Below are 12,240 nucleotides of genomic sequence, written 5' to 3'. Positions count from 1 at the left end.
CTCCCGCTGCTGCAGAAGGTGCAGCAGCTCTGAAACCAGCAAAAGCAGGGCTATGATGCTCATGCCACCGATTTGCCCGTGTTATCCCCGGCAGACACTGTCAGGATCAAGATATCGGATGGTGGCTGGTCTGCTCCAGCTATCGTTGTTCGACAGGCTGAGCCCCGCTCCTATGTTGTACATATGGCTGATGGTTCTGTTGTGCGATGAAATAGACGGGCACTGCGCAAAGTTGCCTGCCCGCAACCGCTTTCTTCTCCGTTTCCGTCCGTTGTTTTGCCACTTCCTGATACCTCGAACTACGAGGCCACCAGTCAGGCTTCCATCCCGCCTGTCACGGCGCCATCGTCCCCACCACCACCTCTCCGGCAGTCGACAAGGATCAGACGCAAGCCCCAGAGACTGGACTTATGAACATTTATTTTGTTTGCTATGTTCTGTTTTCTCACATTAGACAGCTGTCTTCACATGTAAATATGTTCACATATGCCACCGCTTGTAAATATGTTAATATATGCCACCACATGTAAATATGTTCCCATATGCCAACAAAACATTTAAAAAAGGGGAGATGTCATGATATGCAGACATGCCGGTAATGATATACAGACAGGCACAGACAGGCAGCTAATGAACATAGAGAACAGGACATGACCAATAAGCAGGCAGGACACTCAGGGGTGGTATCTCACTATAAAAAGCACGAGGCGCTCACACTCTGCCTCTTTCCACTGATGAACATCTACAGAGCGAGTCAGGGTGTATTTACAGTATCACACCTCCAGCACGTGGCTAAGAGCTAGTCTGGTTCAGTCAGACAGAGTAACCACACTTAGGTTAGCAGAGAGTCAAACTCATAGAGAACTGTGCTAACTGTGCGACTGGTTCAATAAATCAGATTGAACTAACTTCAAGGTCTGGAGTATCTTTTGGTTAAAGCTGCATCCAGTTGCAGCCTGTGTTATCCCAGAGTACATAACACGACACTCCCATTCCAGGTATTAGTCTAATAAACCTTCTCTGAATTCCTTCCAATGAACATATATTCTTCCTTAAAAATAGCAGACCTATATTCTACACAATACTCCAGATGTGGTCTCACCAATGCCCTGTATGACTAAAGCACAACCTCCCTGCTTTGTATCCAATTCTCCTTGCATTAACCAAAGCATCCTGTTAATGTTGTATCTCTGAATTTGCTACACAGAGAACAGAATGGAAGTGCTCACACTTCGGCTTTTTACACACAATGAGAGGTTTTATTAGGGATGTTGCCCATACAATCTAAGATGGAGAACTGAACTGAGGTCCGTGCAAACACTCATTGCTGACATCACTACAGATCACGTGATGTTTCACCGGCAGGGATGTATTCTCTGATACTTAATAATTAAATTTCCTAATTACTTGTTGTACTTGCATACTAACATTTTGCGATTCATGCACGAGGACCAGAACCCTCTGCTTTTCAGAGCTCTGCAATCTCTCAGCATTGAGATAATATGGTCCTTTTATAAGTGATAAATGTTATTTTTCACTGATTAGCCAAGCAGAATGTTATCAAGGTCTTGCTCCATGTGGGCAAAGAACTGAGAAGTTGCAAATGATACAGAACAATGTGCAAACATCAACATTTACCTACATGTGATTATGTGTTTGTGGAAGCCAATCATCTCAGTCGCAGGGAATCACTGCAGGAGATCCTCTGGGCAGCGTCCAATCTTTAGCTGCTTCATCAATGATCTACCTGACAACAACAAAAATCAGAAAACCCGAATAAAATTTAGACAGAGTAAATTTGATTTTGTGAAAGGGAAATGGCGTTTAAAAATTTTGTCAGAGTTCTTTAAAGAACAGCAGGGGGGAGAAAGGGCAACCAGTAGACGTAGCGTACTTGGACTTCCAAAAGTTAGTTAATAGTGCGCCACTTACCAGGTTACTGCTCAAGACAAGTACTCACGATATTGGGGGCAGTATGTTAGCATGGATAGATGATTGGTTAACTGCACGGAATAGAATCTGAATTAATCGGTAATTTACAGATTGGTAAACTGTAATGAGTGGAGGGATCAGTGCTGGGACTATTTATGATCCATATTAATGACTTGGATGAAGGGATGTATTTTCGCCAAATTTGCAGACGATATAAAGATAGGTAGGAAAGCAAGATGTGAGAAGATTTCAAAGAGACTGCAAAAGGATATACATAGGTTAAGTAAGTGGGAAAAAATTGATAATTGGAGTACAATGTGAGAAAATGAGGGATTGTCAACTTTGGCAGGAGGGAATGCAAAACAAAAGGTTATTTAAATGGAGAGAGAATGCAGAATACTACGGTCAGAGAGATCCGGTGTCCTAGTACAGGAATCATGTGCTGGTTTCTCCTACCAATATTCTCATGGACAATTGCATGTACAACACGTAGATTGATGAGGATGAGGGTAGGTAGGACTTCCTCTCTCATCGGGTGGCACAGTGACATGGTGTTTAGCAGTGCTGCCTCACACCACCAGGGACCGGAGTTCAATTCCCACCTTGGGGTGACTATGTGGAGTTCGCAAATTCTCCCTGTGTCTGCGTGGGTTTCCTCCGGGTGCTTCGGTTTTCTCCCACAGTCCTAAGATGTGCAGGTTAGGTGGATTGGCCATGCTAAATTGCCCCTTAGTCTGCAAAGATGTGCAGGTTAGGTGGGGTTATGGGGGGTGGGGGGGGGGGGGGGGCGGCGGGGGGGGGGGGGGGGGAATGGGTGCAGGTGGGGTGCTTTTTTGGAGGGCCAGCGCAGCCTTAATGGGCTGAATAGCAATATGGGATTCTATGGATTGGCTTTTTCATCACCAGCCACACACATAATCTGGCAAATATGTCCTTCAGGACTTGCCCAGCTCAGTCAGTAGTGATGTGAGCAAGTTATTCATGGTGATGGGCACTAAAGTGCCATGCCTGGTATGGTTCTCTGTCCTCTTAGTGTTTCTCGCAAGTAACATTCAACATGAACAGCACTGATTCATCAGCTGAGGGAAGATGGTAGTTGATAATCGGCAGTAGGGTTGATTCCCATGCTGATCTGATGCCTCGAGACACCATGCGGTCTCCAGTCAATATTGAGGATTTCCAGGGCTACTCCCTTCTGATTGTGTACTATTGTGCCACCACCTTTGGTGGGTCTTTCCTACTGGTTGGATGGATTATACCCATGTATGGTAATGAAATAATCTGAAACCTCGCTTGTTATTTTGGCACAAGTTTCCAGCTGTTAGTAAGAAGGACTTTACAGGGTTGACTGTCTGTTGTCATTTCCAGTGCAAGGGTGATGCAAGGTTGCGCGTCCAATTTTATTCTTACTTGACATTTTTGTAATGGTTTGATACATTTGAGAGTGTAGTTAAGAGTTTACTACCTTGCTGTGGATCTCTGAAACACAGAAAGGAGACCAATCAGCCCATCATGTCTGCACCAGCTCTCCGAATGAGCTATTCACTTTGGGTCATTTCTCTGCCATTCTCCCTGTAACCCTGCAGAATCTTCCTTTTCAGATTATAGTCTAATTCCCTTATGAATGCCTTGATTGAACCTTCCTCCATCACACCCTCAGTCAGTGCATTCCGGACCTGAACCACTCGCTGCGTGAAAACGTTTTCCCTCCTGTCATTTTTGCTTCTTTTGCCAATTACTTTAAATCTGTGCCGTATCAATATTAATCCTTTCTGCCTATCTACTCTGTCCGAACCTCTTATGAAATTCACTAATTGACCCTGGCTGACTGAATTAATATGAATGCGTTCTGCTTGAACATGAGGTGATTGTGTCTCATATAGGCCAGACAGATAATGATGGCAGACTTTCTCCCCTGAAGCGCATTAGTGAAACAGGTAGCTTTTTACCACAATCTACTAGTTCCATGACTTATTAATTAGTTGAATTTAAAATCTCCCAATTGCCATTGTTGGATTTGAACTCAGTCTCCATTGCTTTAATTTGTAAAATTACCATTATACTACCTGAGGAGTGACATCCCCATGCCTTGTTGAATATTTCCTTTAACCTATTGTCATAATTTTGTTCCAGTTCAGGTTCATGGATCACGATCAGAGCATAACCTCAGGTTCATTCTCCCCTACGTAATTCAGAGCACTGATACAATGTAGTTCCACAACGTCTGCTCCAGTTTCAATCAATGAATTCAGTGCTAACACAGGGTTACATTTTTGACCTTGCTGTTTCTATAGCTCAGCTGTTGATAGTTAAAATTGGTCGAACATTCAAAGAAGACCCTGATTAATTATTTGTAAAGGATGGCTGGTTTCTGCCTTTACTTCTGGAATTGCTATCAAACGTCATTGTTTTGTCGCCACATACTTTATTCCAACCATTTTCTTCTGTCCTTATTTCACTCTCCCGAGGCATGCTTCTTGAAGGATTTATCTTACACCATTGTCACTGGCGGGGAGACTGCAATTAATATCACATTTACTGTATTGAACCACTTTGGAACAAGAGCAGGCACTGTTTATAACTCCAGCTGTTAGTATATTTAATACACTAACTGTTGTAAGACCTGTGAGCACTGACAGCTTTCTAAAACTGTTTTCAAATTAAAATGTATACTGTAATGTCCATGGAATTTCACATATAGTTTTCATTCCATAGTTATTGATTTTTAAAAACTTTCTCAAATAGGATCATAGAATTTACAGTGCAGAAGGAGGCCATTCGGCCCATCGGGTCTGCACCAGCCCTTGGAAAGAGCACCCTACCCAAGCACACACCTCCACCCATCCCCAGAACCCTGTAACCCCAACTACCTTTTTTCTGGTTTAGCATGGCCAATCCACCTAATAAGCACATCTTCGGACTGTGGGTGGAAACCGGAGCACCCGGAGGAAACCCACACAGACATGGGGAGAACGTCCAGACTCCGCACAGACAGTGACTCAAGCTGGGAATCAAACCTGGGACCCTGATGCTGTGAAGCGACAGTGTTAACCACTGTGCCGCCCACATGGCTACAGTGAAGTCAGATATGTTCTGATCAATATATGTGCAACAAAAATACCTTTGGTTTTCAAATTGTTCAGTGAACTTAGTGCGTGACTGAGGCACCAGTGACTGTAGTCAGCAAGTAGTACTATTTGACCAATAGAATCTCAACATTGTTTTCTATGTCACCAAAAGCATTCTGATTTATAAAGCCTCAGGAGATGGGGGGCTGGGGTTAAGGATTACTGGGAGCAAGCTGTCGTACGTCACACCTGAGAACAAAGGCAGAGGAGCAGCTGGGCTAACTGTGGAATTACTTTTCTGCCTCTAAAGTGTTGGACAGAAAACAGAGAGCAAGGTCTCGCAGAGAGAAAGGCTGCAGCTAGTGTGATCAGCAGTGAGGAGAGGGCTGCTTCTGCTCTACATGCTTGCAGGCAGGCCATGGAAGGGGGGGCCGTCTCTAGTCAAAGTATTACAACCTGTGGAAATCTAAACACGCCAGAAGATTTGTCCTGATTAAACCAGGAGGAGAAATTGTCAGAGTAGATCTTACTCAGGTACTCATTTTGGAAATTCTCCAAAAACTGAGGAAAATGTCTTTTGACGATCAGTAAAGATCAGTAACGATCAGTAAAGATCAGACGATCAGTAAATCTGCGCTGTAAATTCTATGATAAAGGTTATGAGTTGGCAAAACGGGGAGATGTGAACCCATTCGAAGCTGACAGTGGCCGTGGACAGTTTCCTATAAATACTATAATCCTGGGGAGAGAATGTTGTCATGTATGGGTGGCACAGTGGTTAGCACTGCTGCCTCACAGCACCAGAGGAAATAGCTGAGGCCTTGACAGAAATCTTTGGATCCTCGCTGTCTTCAGGGGATGTCCCGGAGGACTGGAGAATAGCCAATGTTGTTCCTCTGTTTAAGAAGGGTAGCAAGGATAATCCCGGGAACTACAGGCCGGTGAGCCTTACTTCAGTGGTAGGGAAATTACTGGAGAGAATTCTTCGAGACAGGATCTACTCCCATTTGGAAGCAAATGGACGTATTAGTGAGAGGCAGCACGGTTTTGTGAAGGGGAGGTCGTGTCTCACTAACTTGATAGAGTTTTTCGAGGAGGTCACTAAGATGATTGATGCAGGCAGGGCAGTAGATGTTGTCTATATGGACTTCAGTAAGGCCTTTGACAAGGTCCCTCATGGTAGACTATTACAAAAGGTGAAGTCACACGGGATCAGGGGTGAGCTGGCAAGGTGGATACAGAACTGGCTAGGCCATAGAAGGCAGAGAGTAGCAATGGAGGGATGCTTTTCTAATTGGAGGGCTGTGACCAGTGGTGTTCCACAGGGATCAGTGCTGGGACCTTTGCTCTTTGTAGTATATATAAATGATTTGGAGGAAAATGTAACCGGTCTGATTCGTAAGTTTGCAGACGACACAAAGGTTGGTGGAATTGCGGATAGCGATGAGGACTGTCAGAGGATACAGCAGGATTTAGATTGTCTGGAGACTTGGGCGGAGAGATGGCAGATGGAGTTTAATCCAGACAAATGTGAGGTAATGCATTTTGGAAGGTCTAATGCAGGTAGGGAATATACAGTGAATGGTAGAACCCTCAAGAGTATTGAAAGTCAAAGAGATCTAGGAGTACAGGTCCACAGGTCATTGAAAGGGGCAACACAGGTGGAGAAGGTAGTCAAGAAGGCATACGGCATGCTTGCCTTCATTGGCCGGGGCATTGAGTATAAGAATTGGCATGTCATGTTGCAGCTGTATAGAACCTTAGTTAGGCCACACTTGGAGTATAGTGTTCAATTCTGGTCGCCACACTACCAGAAGGATGTGGAGGCTTTAGAGAGGGTGCAGAAGAGATTTACCAGAATGTTGCCTGGTATGGAGGGCATTAGCTATGAGGAGCGGTTGAATAAACTCGGTTTGTTCTCACTGGAACGAAGGAGGTTGAGGGGAGACCTGATAGAGGTGTACAAAATTATGAGGGGCATAGACAGAGTGGATAGTCAGAGGCTTTTCCCCAGGGTAGAGGGGTCAATTACTAGGGGGCACAGGTTTAAGGTGAGAGGGGCAAGGTTTCGAGTAGATGTACGAGGCAAGTTTTTTACGCAGAGGGTAGTGGGTGCCTGGAACTCGCTACCGGAGGAGGTAGTGGAAGCAGGGACGATAGGGACATTTAAGGGGCACCTTGACAAATATATGAATAGGATGGGAATAGAAGGATACGGACCCAGGAAGTGTAGAAGATTGTAGTTTAGTCGGGCAGCATGGTCGGCACGGGCTTGGAGGGCCGAAGGGCCTGTTCCTGTGCTGTACATTTCTTTGTTCTTTGTTCTTTGTTCAGGGTCCTGGTTCAATTCCAACACTGATTGTCTGTGTGGAGTTGCAAATTCTCTCCGTGTCTGCGTGTATTTCCTCCGGGTGCTCCGGTTTCTTCCCACAGTCCAAAGATGTACAGGTTAGGTGCATTGGCCATATTAAATTGCCCCTAAGTGTCCACAGCTTAGGTGGGTTTAAAAGGATAAGGCGGGGGATTGAGCCTAGGGGGATTGAGCGAAGGGTCAGTGCAGACTCGATGGACTGAATGGCCTCCTTCTGCACTGAAGGGATTCTATGATGTGTATGTAATGTGGGGTCAAGGGTTGTGTTAAAGCATTACTAAGAGTTTTTCCTGTAGCTTACAGTATTAGTTGATTAATGGAATACTGGAATCTGGAACATTGTGTGTAGTTTTGGTCTTCATCTTTCAGAAAGGATATACTTGCATTGGAGGCGGTACAAAGGAAGTTCAATTAATTGATCCCTGGGATGTGGGACTGAATAAATTGGGCTTATATTCTCTAGAATTTAGAAAAACAAATTTCTCATTGAAACATTCAAGATTCTGAAGGAGCTTGGTAAGGTCGATGCTGAGAGATATTTCTGCTGGTCGGGGACACAATCGCAGGATAAGAGGCTGATCATTTGGGACTGAGACAAGGAGAAATTGCTTCACTCAAAAGGTTGCAAATTTTGAAATTCTTTACCCCATCGGGTTGCTCCATTGTTGAATACATTTAAGGCTGAGATAGACAGATTATTGATCTCTCAGGGAATCAAGGGATATGGGGAGCAGGGGCGAAATTCTCCCCCAATGGCGGGATGTCCGCCGACTGGCGCCAAAGCCGGCGCCAATCAGACGGGCATCGCGCCGGCCCAAAGGTGCGGAAGGCTCCGCATCTTTGGCGGCCTAGCCCCAACATTGAGGGGCTAGGCCGACGCCGGAGGGATTTCCGCCCCGCCAGCTGGCGGAAATGGCGTTTGTTTCCCCGCCAGCTGCCGCGGAAATGCGGCGCATCCGCGGGAGCGTCAGCGGCCGCTGTCAGTTTCCCGCGCATGCGCAGTGGGGAGAGTCTCTTCCGCCTCCGCCATGGTGGAGGCCGTGGCGGAGGCGGAAGGGAAAGAGTGCCCCCACGGCACAGGCCCGCCCGCAGATCGGTGGGCCCCGATCGCGGGCCAGGCCACCGTGGGGGCACCCCCCGGGGTCAGATCGCCCCACGCCCCCCCCCAGGACCCCGGAGCCCGCCCACGCCGCCTGGTCCCACCGGTAAATACCAGGTTTGATTTACGTCGGCGGGACAGGCAATTCCTGGGCGGGACTTCGGCACATCCGGGCCGGAGAATCCAGCGGGGGGTCCCGCCAACCGGCGCGGCCGGATTCCCGCCCCCGCCCAATCTCCGGGAGCGGAGACTTCGGCGGGGGCGGGGGCGGGATTCACGGCGGCCAACGGCCATTCTCCCACCCGGCGGGGGGTCGGAGAATGACGCCCCAGATATGGGAAAGTGGAGATGAAGCCCAAGATCAGCCATGATCACGCTGAATGGCAGAGCAGGCGCGATGGGTCAATGGTCTACTCCTGCTCCTATTTCTTGTGTGAGTTTTGAATAGTAGGAAATGTTTACTCATTTTTCTTTTCGTTGGTTTGTTGCAGTAAAAGTCTTAAAACTCGAAAGCCTGTTATGCAATTATTTAAATAGGTTACAGGGAATTCAAACCTCTTGGTTAAAATTATTGGTCTCTATGGAGATCATCACAGTATTCATATTTGAAAGTATAAAATTATATGTTTTAATTGAAATAAATTATTTTTAATACTATACAATTTAGATTTGTTTTCAATTGAAAGAAGTTACAATTACAAATGCGTTTGGTTTAATGCAAAAACTAATATTTTCACAGCCGCACTTTTCCAGAATCCTACATGTTGGAAAAGTACAAAAGAATCAAAGTTGCAGACAGCAAATAAAGCTCCTTCCGAACAGGGGCATGAATCAAGCTCCCAAATAGAATTAGCATCGAATGAAGAAGTTGGATTTAAGTAAGTAGCACTCAGCTAAAACAAATTAACACATTAATATGCACAAATGTTTAAGATGACATTAAAATGATCTTATTCCTTAAAATGTTTAATTAAGTACAGGGTGAGACCAGATAAACTAAAATAAAACATTGATATTCTTCATGAAAAGGAAAAAAATGTAATTTTGATATGTTAATGGAAGGAATAACTCTATTCTGCTTCATACTAATTAAACATAGGTTAAGGGTCTACTGGAAAATAAATAATATTTTGCCAGTGATGAAATATTCCAGGTTGCTTTTACTTGCATTGAATATTCAAAGCTCGCTTGTGTCCTCGGATATAAGATTTAAGGATTGCCTGGTTCGAGTAAACCAGCTGAATTTAAACTTAGACATGGGTTCTGATCTTCATTTACTGGATATTCAGATTTGAGTTCCTTTGCAATATGATAGAGTTTAGTGAGAGCTTTAAGTGCTATCTGTTGCAACAGCTGTCCCTGTACTTACAGATTAAGTGGTGGATGAAGATGAAAATAATCCTAACTGGGAAATTCAGAAAAGTCCCAATAGACTTCTGGTGCTTTGGTTCAGATTCAAAAATGTCTTCAAAGCACCAGGTATATTTTCTTTTGCACTGCTGAGTGAACTTAACAGACTATCATTGAGTGTTTGTGCAGAATCAAAGAGAGGATTTTGTTTCCACCTGATTATATAACTTCATGTTATGAACCATCCTCCAAATATTGGGTCCTATTTAATACTTTGCTGTCTGCTGGTTGTAATCTTCGCGCCATCTTCTTCAAGTCTACGCTGTCACCTGGGTAGATTAATTATTATTTTGCTTGACAGAGTGTAGCAATCAATGCACATTCCATTATAAAAAGCTGTGAAAGTCACTTATAAACATACTAATTAGGAGCATCGAGCTCCCGCTGTCATTCCATAAGATCATGGATGATCTTCCATAAGATCTGATTGTAACCTCAACTCCACATTCCCAACTACCCACGATAACCTTGGTTTTCAAAAATCCGGCTACCTCCATCTTAAAAATATCCAGACTTTTCTTGCACTGCCTTTTGAAGAAGAGAATTCCAAAGACTCACTACCCTCAGGTTCATAGAGTAGTTAAGAAGGCATACGGGACATTTGCCTTTATCAGTCGTGGCATAGATTATAAAAGTAGGGAGATTATGTTGGAGCTGCACAGAGCTTTTCTTAGGCCACAGCAGGATTACTATCAGCAGGTCTCGTCGCCTCACTATAAGAAGGACATGATTGCACTGGATAGGGTGCAGAGGAGATTCACCAAGATGTGGGATGGAGAATTTGAGCTATGAAGAGAGGCTGGATAATCTCAAGTTGTTTTCTTTAGAGCAGAGAAGGTTGAGGGGGGAATATAATAGAGGTGTTTAAGATTATGAGGGGTATGGACAGGGTTGATAGGAAGCAGCTGTCCCCCCTACTTGAAGAGTCAATAACAAGGGGGCATAATTTTAAGGTGAAAGGCAGGAGGTTTAGAGGGGATTTGAGGCATACAATTTTCACCCAGAGGATGGTGGAAGACTGGAATGCACAGCCTGGGAGGGTAGTAGAAGTGGGAAACCTCACAACCTTTAAAACGAATGTGAATGAGCACTTGAAATGTCATAACATTCAAGGCTATGGGCCAAGCGCTGGAAAATGAGATTACTGTCACTAATCTCACAGGCGCAGCCGGTAGATGTGGGGTGAAGCCTCCTGCGGGCTCCCCAGCAGCCAGTACTCCTCGCGAGATCTACCCAGATCTCACAAGGCATTGGGATCAGAATCCAACCCATAATGGGTAAGGCCAAGCCGCACTCGCTTAAGTCAGTTTTAAACCGTCTTCAGTGAGCTCACCCGAGATCTATCAGCCTCCCGGGATCTACTGGCCTCTCCAGGGAGACCCCATGAGCAATCTGGAACTTGTAGAATTTAACGGTTATCAAGGTGAGTGGACCAGGTGGAACGTGGACCAGGTGGAACGGCACCTGAGGATATTTCAGTCCTTCCGAGGTCCCTGGGTGGTCAGGGACAGGGCAGCATGGCTCTCTGGTCCTCCCCCTGGTATGCAGGTACCTTCGCACTGCCAGGCTGGCACCATGGCACTGCCGGCAGGAACCACAAACATTCAAACTTTCCACGACTGACGAACAGTAACTCACCGTTAGCACATGTGACTAGCACTGTGGCTTCACAGCGGCAGGGTCCCAGGTTCGATTCCATGCTGGGTCACTGTCTGTGAGGTGTCTGCACGTTCTCCCCGTGTCTGCATGGGTTTCCTCCGGGTGCTCCAGTTTCCTCCCACAGTCCAAAGATGCGCAGGTTAGGTGGATTGGCCATGCTAAATTGCCCTTAGTGTCCCCCTTAGTGAGGGCTGAAATGGGTTGGTGCAGACTCGATGGGCCGAATGGCCTCCTTCTGCACTGTATGTTCTATGTTCACCAAGGTTTTTCCAACAGCACCTTCCAAACCCACGGCCATTACTATCTAGAAGAAGATCAGCAGATACCTGGGACCCCCACCATTTGGAGGTTCCCTTCCAAGTCACTCACCACCCTAACTTGGAAATATATTGCCGTATCTTTTCTGTCACAGGGACAAAATCCTGGAATTCCCTCCCTAACAGCACTGTGGGTGTACCTACACCTGAAGGACTGCAGCAGTTCAAGAAGGCAACTGACCTCCACCTTCTGAAGGGCAACTAGGGAATGGGCAATAAATGCTGGCCTAACCAGTGATGCCCGCATCCTGTAACTTAATTTTTTTTTAAACGCAGAGATCAGGGCACCCTTTCAAAATGGTGCCCCGATCTCTGAGGAGCCAGTGTGGCCAGCGAAGTCAGCTCCCCAGTGATGAAAATAATTCTAAGTGTGGACGAAACTGG

The sequence above is a fragment of the Scyliorhinus torazame genome, chromosome 11 (assembly GCF_047496885.1).
Source record: "Scyliorhinus torazame isolate Kashiwa2021f chromosome 11, sScyTor2.1, whole genome shotgun sequence".
Lineage (NCBI taxonomy): Eukaryota > Metazoa > Chordata > Chondrichthyes > Carcharhiniformes > Scyliorhinidae > Scyliorhinus > Scyliorhinus torazame.
The sequence above is the reverse complement of the archived record's forward strand: the minus strand, read 5'-3'. Positions refer to the sequence as shown.